The 7,793-nt window shown below is 31.6% G+C and overlaps 1 pseudogene; it reads right to left on the bottom strand.

The window, feature by feature from the left end:
• Positions 1-1,110: 1,110 nt before the first annotated feature.
• LOC108198094 (ETHYLENE INSENSITIVE 3-like 1 protein) lies at positions 1,111-7,435 on the bottom strand (annotated as a pseudogene).
• Between the last annotated feature and the right edge of the window lie 358 nt (positions 7,436-7,793).

Here is a 7,793-nt window from a genome sequence, read left to right as displayed (position 1 = left end):
ATATAGAAACTGAATAAGAATATTATATTCCAATGTTCATTTTTTTTCTATATAATCTTTATATTTTAGAACTTTTTCTTAAATCCTGATATTCTAATTATTTTCTTAATCATATATTCCTTTTTTTGGAATAACAAGAATTTTGTAATCTCGTCAATAGAGGTAAACACAAATTTATGTCGATTTTCAATTAAGATTATAATTATATATAATTTTATCACATTATGAACAAAAATATATTAATATTTAACAAAATTCAAAAAGATGTGCTTAAAATTCATCCTAAAAATAAGTTAATAGAATTACACTATGTTATGTTAAAATTAAGTTAAAGATTAAATAATTAAGATAATTATATCTTTTTTTTGAGCAACAGATAATTATATCTTATATCGGTTCTCTCATCTTTTGTGTAAAGCAATTACGATTTTATCAAAAAAATTATATGAAACACAAAATTGAAATTTGCACGTGTACAAAATTATCATGTATATGAGATTCGAATTTTCTCTAAAAAATTTTTTTAAACATTTTAGTCAAAATATATTTTATCTAAATTATATATTGTTTACTGTTAACATGAACAAGATGATATTATTTATCAAATTTTGGTTGATGAAAAATATGTTATAGTCCATACATCTCTTAAACTTCAGTTATTTAAGTACGGTGGTATATTGCATTATGATGATAATAAGCTTAATATTATGGCATGTTGATATTAAGTTAAAGTTGAGCTAAAATAAAATATAAATAACTTTTATTATACTAGCTTTCTCGTCTTATATAACAATAAATCGAATAAAATTTTCCGTAGAAATTTATATGAAAAACAAAATTCGAAATGAATGTTGTTAGGAAAAAAAATCTTGTCGTGGATTGTTACAAATACGGGCTTTTTAGTTAAAGTTTGGATATAATTTTGATTTTGATTAGATAATAATTTTTGAAAAATAATTGTTATTATTTTAATATTTTAATTGGACAAGACATATTTTTTTTTGACATAATTTTTATTTGATCTCACATAAGAGATAGGACTCATGGTAAGCAATCATAGGTTTTGAGTGGCTCAAAATCAGGGTAAAGCTTTTGTGATAAAGAATTCTCTTAATTAATAATTGGCAGCCAAGTAGCACTCTCCTTGCCTGTCATCTTATCCGGCAAGCATTTTGAATTGCCACACAAGTCTATGGATCTTGGAAATGTTAGGAGACATGTGCTTGATCACAGCATTAAGACCCTAACCTTCCAAGATTTCTTGAGATCATGAGGCTTCTAGTATGGAAGGATTCCTTGGTCTTTAGGAATGCATAATTGAGGCCACCATTCCTCATTCCCGATAGGCCACCATGGTGGGGCAATGCCTTCTCGGACGAAAAACGCCATTGTGGTGGATCACATTGATGAATCAGAGCAGCCAAGAGTACTCTCCTGAAGCTCCAGCAAAGGGTGGGTGAGGGGAGTTGAGTTTTCATCTCCTTTGTCCTGAATTGAATTGTCGACTTGGTATTTCGCAATGGCTGCAGGTCCATACCTGTCAAACCTAACTTTATTCTTCCATCATTCACTAAGATTGTCAGATGCTCCAATGACGGGTTTTCTATTCCTGGAGATAATACCATACACAAAACTTTAAGCCATTGCAGGAGAATTCGATCTCCCCACTTCCTATTCTGTAGTTCATTGAAATCTATTACTTCATCGCTAGAATCACTATCTCCGGTTTCTTCATGTTCAGATTCTAGTACCATCCCTCCTTCCCTCATGGGGCTCGAAGGAATCCAAGATTACCATTCATCTCTTCAGAATCACCCATAGCAGTGGAGAAAAGAAAGTATCACTCAGTATTTTGATGTGATTGCACCACTGCCTCCAAATTGAGATGTTCTTGTATAATTAGCCTTTTAGCTTTATGTCAGATGTTCCGCCCGTCAATTTAATGACTTTGACGGACGGAGATCTCTAGGTGATCCACACAATTTTCACGCTATGATAAATGAATAGATAAGAGTCATTAAATAATCATACAGATAACTATGAGGAAATTGAATTTAATGTATCATTGTTCACACTTAAATAAAGCACTCAAACTATATTACTATCATAGTGAGTAGACAAGTGTCACACTGAGCAAGTATCACCATCAACCAAAGGTTTTAGCAAACAACAATTGAGTAGATAAGAATATAATAATGAAAACAGATTTTACTTAAAGTTAGCAAAGAAAAAAAAGGATATTTAGATAAACAATTTAATGTCTTTGACGGACGGAGATCTCTAGGTGATCCACACAATTTTCGCACTACAATAATAAATGAACTAGAAAAGAGTCATTAAATAATCATACGGATAACTGTTAGCTAATTGAATTCACTGTAACCTTATTAACACTAAAATAAATGCTCAAACTAACTATCACAATGAGTAGACAAGTGTCACAATGATCAACTGACGAGTGTGAGCAAGTATCACCACCAACCAAAATTATTAACAATAGTTGAGTATATAAGAATGTCATAATAAACACAGATTTTACTTAACTTCAGCAATAAAAAAGAAAAGATATTGAGGAATCATTGATGAGTTAATATTTTGTCCATTATCACATGCTTATCAACTGAACTGTTGTTTTCTAATAATTTTGATTGGTGAGAGCAATTTCTAAATTTCACATCAAAAAATTAACAACTCATTAACGATATTTCACTATCTTTTTTTTTCTTTGTTGACGTTAAGTATATTATCTATTTTCATTATCACATTCTAATCAACTCAATTGTTACTTGCTAATACTATTGGTCGGTGGTGATACTTGCTCAGTGTGACGCTTATATGCTCACTGTGATAGTTAGTTTGAGCGTTTTATTTTAGTGCGAACAAGGGTGCATTGAGTTTAATTTTGAATTTAATATCAAAGAATTAATAACTCAGTAATAATTCCTTAATAATTTTTTTTTCTTTGCACGGTTAATAAAATATGTGTTCATTATGACATTATTATCTACCTAATTGTTGTTTTCTAATACTTTTCCTTGGTGGTGATATTTGCATACAGTGATAGTTAGTTCCAATGTTTTATTTTAATGTGAATAAGGGTATATTGAATTCAATTCGCTAGCCCTATACATATCGGCAGTAACAATGTCAAAAGTAAAGTAGAACTATAATTAATTAATTATCATATGTTTTATCTAAGGACTAAGGAGTGGGTTTCATGCTTGTTAATCATTCGTCAATATATTTTGATTAAAATTCACAATACACAAGTGAAAATGTAATAAACAATTGCGAAATGACCCATTTTACAAAGATACAAGCAAATCACGAACAAAACAAAAAAAAAACCTTGAATATATATACTTCATGTAATCCTAACAACATAAATATTCCCTAAAACACAAATTTTGGCATCTTTACATAAAGTATAATATCAAAGAAACATGCATGCACACCATATGAAAAAGGACCAACCTTCATGCTAAAAACACATAACCAGCGGCGCGCATATATCCATGGAGACATTACAGATAAAAGAAATGAAAGCATTAAACACAAGATATATGCATAATACATATAAATAAAATCGAAAGCTGTGAAGCAACTCACCAGCTTCTGGGAGATCAAAGAAATTGAGTGATTTGACCCTGTCAAAACAAAGAAGATTAATAGATAAAGCTTCAGGTGGCTTTGCACCAGCCCTTCAAAAAAATTTAAAGATAGTTTTACGGGCTTAAGCCGATTAAAATTTGAGCCAATAGATGACCTTTTAGAGTAAAGAGAGGATTTAATAGCCGGAAAGGGAATTTTAGAACAGTCCGTACAGAAAATTATTTCAGTCACTTTACAACAACAAACCTTATATAAAATGTGACTTAATTAGGTGCCAGTTTAGTCTAGGGATGTTCACGAACCCAACCAGTCAGACCAAACACATTCACATAACTGTATACCCGATTAGGATGATAAACAAAATATAATTATTTTATCATACTTTGTATAAATAACTACCACTGTTGTTTTAGTATATGAAAACCATACCAAAGTGTGCAAACAATTTCATTTAGTGTACGACAGAAAGAGTTTCAGATCATTGCATTGCTATACCGCTATATATATTTGAAATTTCACAAACATTTGTCGACACTAACACTATCTCACCTTATATACAAAAGCCTGATTAGGTCAAGTAGAAACACAAAATTCAAAATGTACGTGTAAAAAAATCTCATCTGTGCGAGATTCAATTTGTTTTAAAAAACATTTAGACATACTATATATCTTAATTGGCAAGTAGCATCCATTCAGGGGTTGACATTTTCCTTGAATTCATTAAACTGCTCACGCAACTCGGCCTTCTGATTCTGCATTTCATCTCCATGTTCCTTGAGATCACTTAGTTTTTTCATACGAAATTGGTAGGTTTTCATGCGCGCACCTCCGTGGTCTCTCCCGCCCTTTGCCTTTTTGTCCCCCTTCAGTAGATCAACGATGGCCCTATGAATTGCCAAGATTGAAAATATGTATCATAATTTTGTAATACATAATTGATTGTGAAAAATATACTAAAAGTCACCCGTATTGTTCATTAATGCCAATTGCATGGGAAATCAGTTCCGAATGTTTGTCACCCATACTTTTGAAGTACTCTATGAAATCTTCGTTTGCTGCTTGAATTTCATTAACAAACTTTGCAAATTTCCATCAGTAATGCATGAGTTTCCTCAACCATGTTCTCCTTAATTCTGTTGCATCTCTTCTTTTTTGTAGTTCTCTACTCCATTGTTCTGAAACTATATAATTGATTAATATCTAAGTTAGTGGCTTGTTCATATTTGATGTTCTTAATATATAGATGAAAGAGCCGTTAGTGTTTTAGGGTACAAAGAGTTGACAAACACGATTCATATGGTACTCTATTAGTCATCACCATTTTTTAAAAATAATTATAATTGATTTGTAAAATATATTAATTACATTATTCAATCAATTAAATATGTTCGATCATAGGCCTAAATTCTTACATATAATAAAATTAGGGTTTAGCACATCTGAGAAAAGCATAACAGAATGGAGGCAACACATGCCTAGCTCATAGATGCCTGAAATAGAATAATAAAATCCGGAGCATTACTCATAGATGCCTGACATAGAATGAGTAGCCTTTGCAAGTCTATGAGCCTCATCAGTCGCAGACCTAGCTATGAACAAATTCAACTAGCACTTCCTCGTAGTACTTAAACATCTCAACAACGTGACACAATCGAATGAAAATAAGTACGCCCCCTGAATATCCTTACATCGATCTGCAAGCGTTTTGGCATCGGTCTCGAAAACACATCTCCTGTACCCAAGATCTTTCACCGAGGAGAGAGCTTCCTTCAATGCTATGGCTTCCGCCTCTCGTGGCTGGTGGCTACTGCAAACCTCTGATTTCTTGCTCTTATAAATCTACCATACTCGTCTCGTATAACACTGCCCATATATACCAGTGTACCCAGTTTCCGTAAAGACAGCAGCATCCACATTAATCTCCACCCACCAGGCTTATAGAACTTAATTCTGACATGAGGATATTAATCTGAAAAGTTGAGCGAATAGATGACCTTTTAGAGATAAAGAGAGGATTGCCCAAAAGGGAATATTAGAAAAGTTTGTGCAGAAATTATTTCAGTTACTTTACAAATACAAACCTTTTATAAAATCTGACTTGATAAGGTGCCAGTTTAGTCTAGGCATGTTCAAGATCCCAACCAGTCAGACCAAACACATACACGTAAAAGTATACCTAATGATAAACAAAATAGAGCATATATACTTTGAATAAATTATCACCGTTGTTTTAGTATGAAAACCATACCAAAGTGTGCAAACAAATATCACTCAGTGTACTGCAGAAAGAGTTTCAGAACATTGCATTTCTATACCACTATATTTGACAAACCCTTGTCGACACTAACAATGTCTCACCTTATTTACAAAAGCCCAGTTAGGTCAAGTAGAAAAATAATGATCATATATTTTACCTAAAGAGTGGGTTGTCATGCTTGCTAATCATTTAATACATAAGTAGTACAATGAATTATTCCATATCAATGCCATTTTGATTAAAATAAGCAATAATCATTTGAAAAATCAATAAAATAATTTCAAAACAAACCCATTTCGCAAAGAACAAATCATGAACAAAACATACAACAGAACCTCTAATACATGTACTCCATGCATGTAATCCTAACAACATAAATATTTCCTAAAACAGAAAGTTTCACACAAAACCACACACATAAACCAGACATATTTCCACAGAAGCTCACCAGTTTCTGGGAAATGAAAGAAAACGAGTCGCTTGAGCCTGTCAAAACAACCAAGACTACAACTCAAAAGTTCAGGTTGCTTTGCTCCAATAAAATATAAAGGATGGCCATGTCGAAAATACAAAAAGTCAATAAGAATATTACATTCCAATGCCTATTTTGTCTATATAATCTTTATATTTTAGTACTTTTTCTTAAATTGTGATATTCTATTTATTTTCTTTAATAATTTTATTTTTTTTAGAATAATAAAAAATTTGTAATCTGGTCAATAGTGGTAGATGCAAATTTATGTAAATTTTCAATTTTCAATTATAATTATATATAATTTTTATCGTATTATGAATATTATATTATTTAACAAATTTCAAAACGACATGTTTATAGTTTGCCTAAAAAAATAAGCTAAAAGTATGGTGTGTTAAAATTAAATTAAAAATTAAATAAGATAAACTTTATCTCATACTAGTTCTCTCATCTTTTTTGCAAAGCAATTAAAATTTTATATAAAAGATTATATGAAACACAAAATCCAAATTGCTCGTGTACAAAAATCTCATCTGTGAGATTCGATTTGTCTCAAAAAGAATTTAGTCATACTATCCTTAATAGGCAAGTAGCACTCATTCAGGGGTTGACAAGCTGCACACGTAACTCGACCTCATGATTCTGCATTTCATCTCCCTGTTCCTTTCACTTAATTTTATTTTCATGCTTCGAAACTTATCTCGAATTCCCTTGTGATTTGTTCGCATGCTTGCTTGTATTCCTTACAATGACCTTCCAGTGATGTGTAAGTATCGCCTAAGAATTTGCGAAATCAGTGGCATATGAAGGTGGGAGGTTTTCATGTACCTGTGAGGTCTTTCCCACTCTTACCCTTTTGTTCCCCTTTAGTAGATCAACAATGGACGTGTGAATTGACAAGATTGTAGATATGTATCATAATTTTGTAATTTCATAATGGATTTTGAAAAAAAATAAAGTTACCCGTATTGTTCATTGATGCCCATTACTTGGGAAATGAGTTCCGAATGTCTATCACCCATGCTTTTGAAGTACTCTACAAAATCTTCATTTGCTGCTTGTATTTCATCAACCAACTTTGCAGAATTCATCACTAATGCATGACTTTCATCAATCACGTTCTCCTTGATTTTATTGCATTTTTGCAGTTCTCGGCTCCATTGTTCTCAAATAGAGAAATATCTAAGTTAGTGGCTTGTTCATGTTTAATGAAGAGCATTTGATGTTTTAACAATTACAAACTATTGACATACACGATTCATATGGTACTCCTTTGGTAATCACCATTTTTTATAATAATTGTAATTGATTTCTAAAAATTATTAACTACCTTATTCTATCAATTAAATAGCATAGAAATATAGCAGTGGAGTTTCAAAAAATGAAAGGCCCAAATAAAGTACTAAAACAAAGGGACAACAAAATAACCAGCCATAAAATTATAACACA

The sequence above is a fragment of the Daucus carota genome, chromosome 8 (genome assembly GCF_001625215.2).
Source record: "Daucus carota subsp. sativus chromosome 8, DH1 v3.0, whole genome shotgun sequence".
Lineage (NCBI taxonomy): Eukaryota > Viridiplantae > Streptophyta > Magnoliopsida > Apiales > Apiaceae > Daucus > Daucus carota.
Note: the sequence above shows the minus strand (reverse complement) of the source record. Positions and strands in the feature narration are given on the sequence as shown.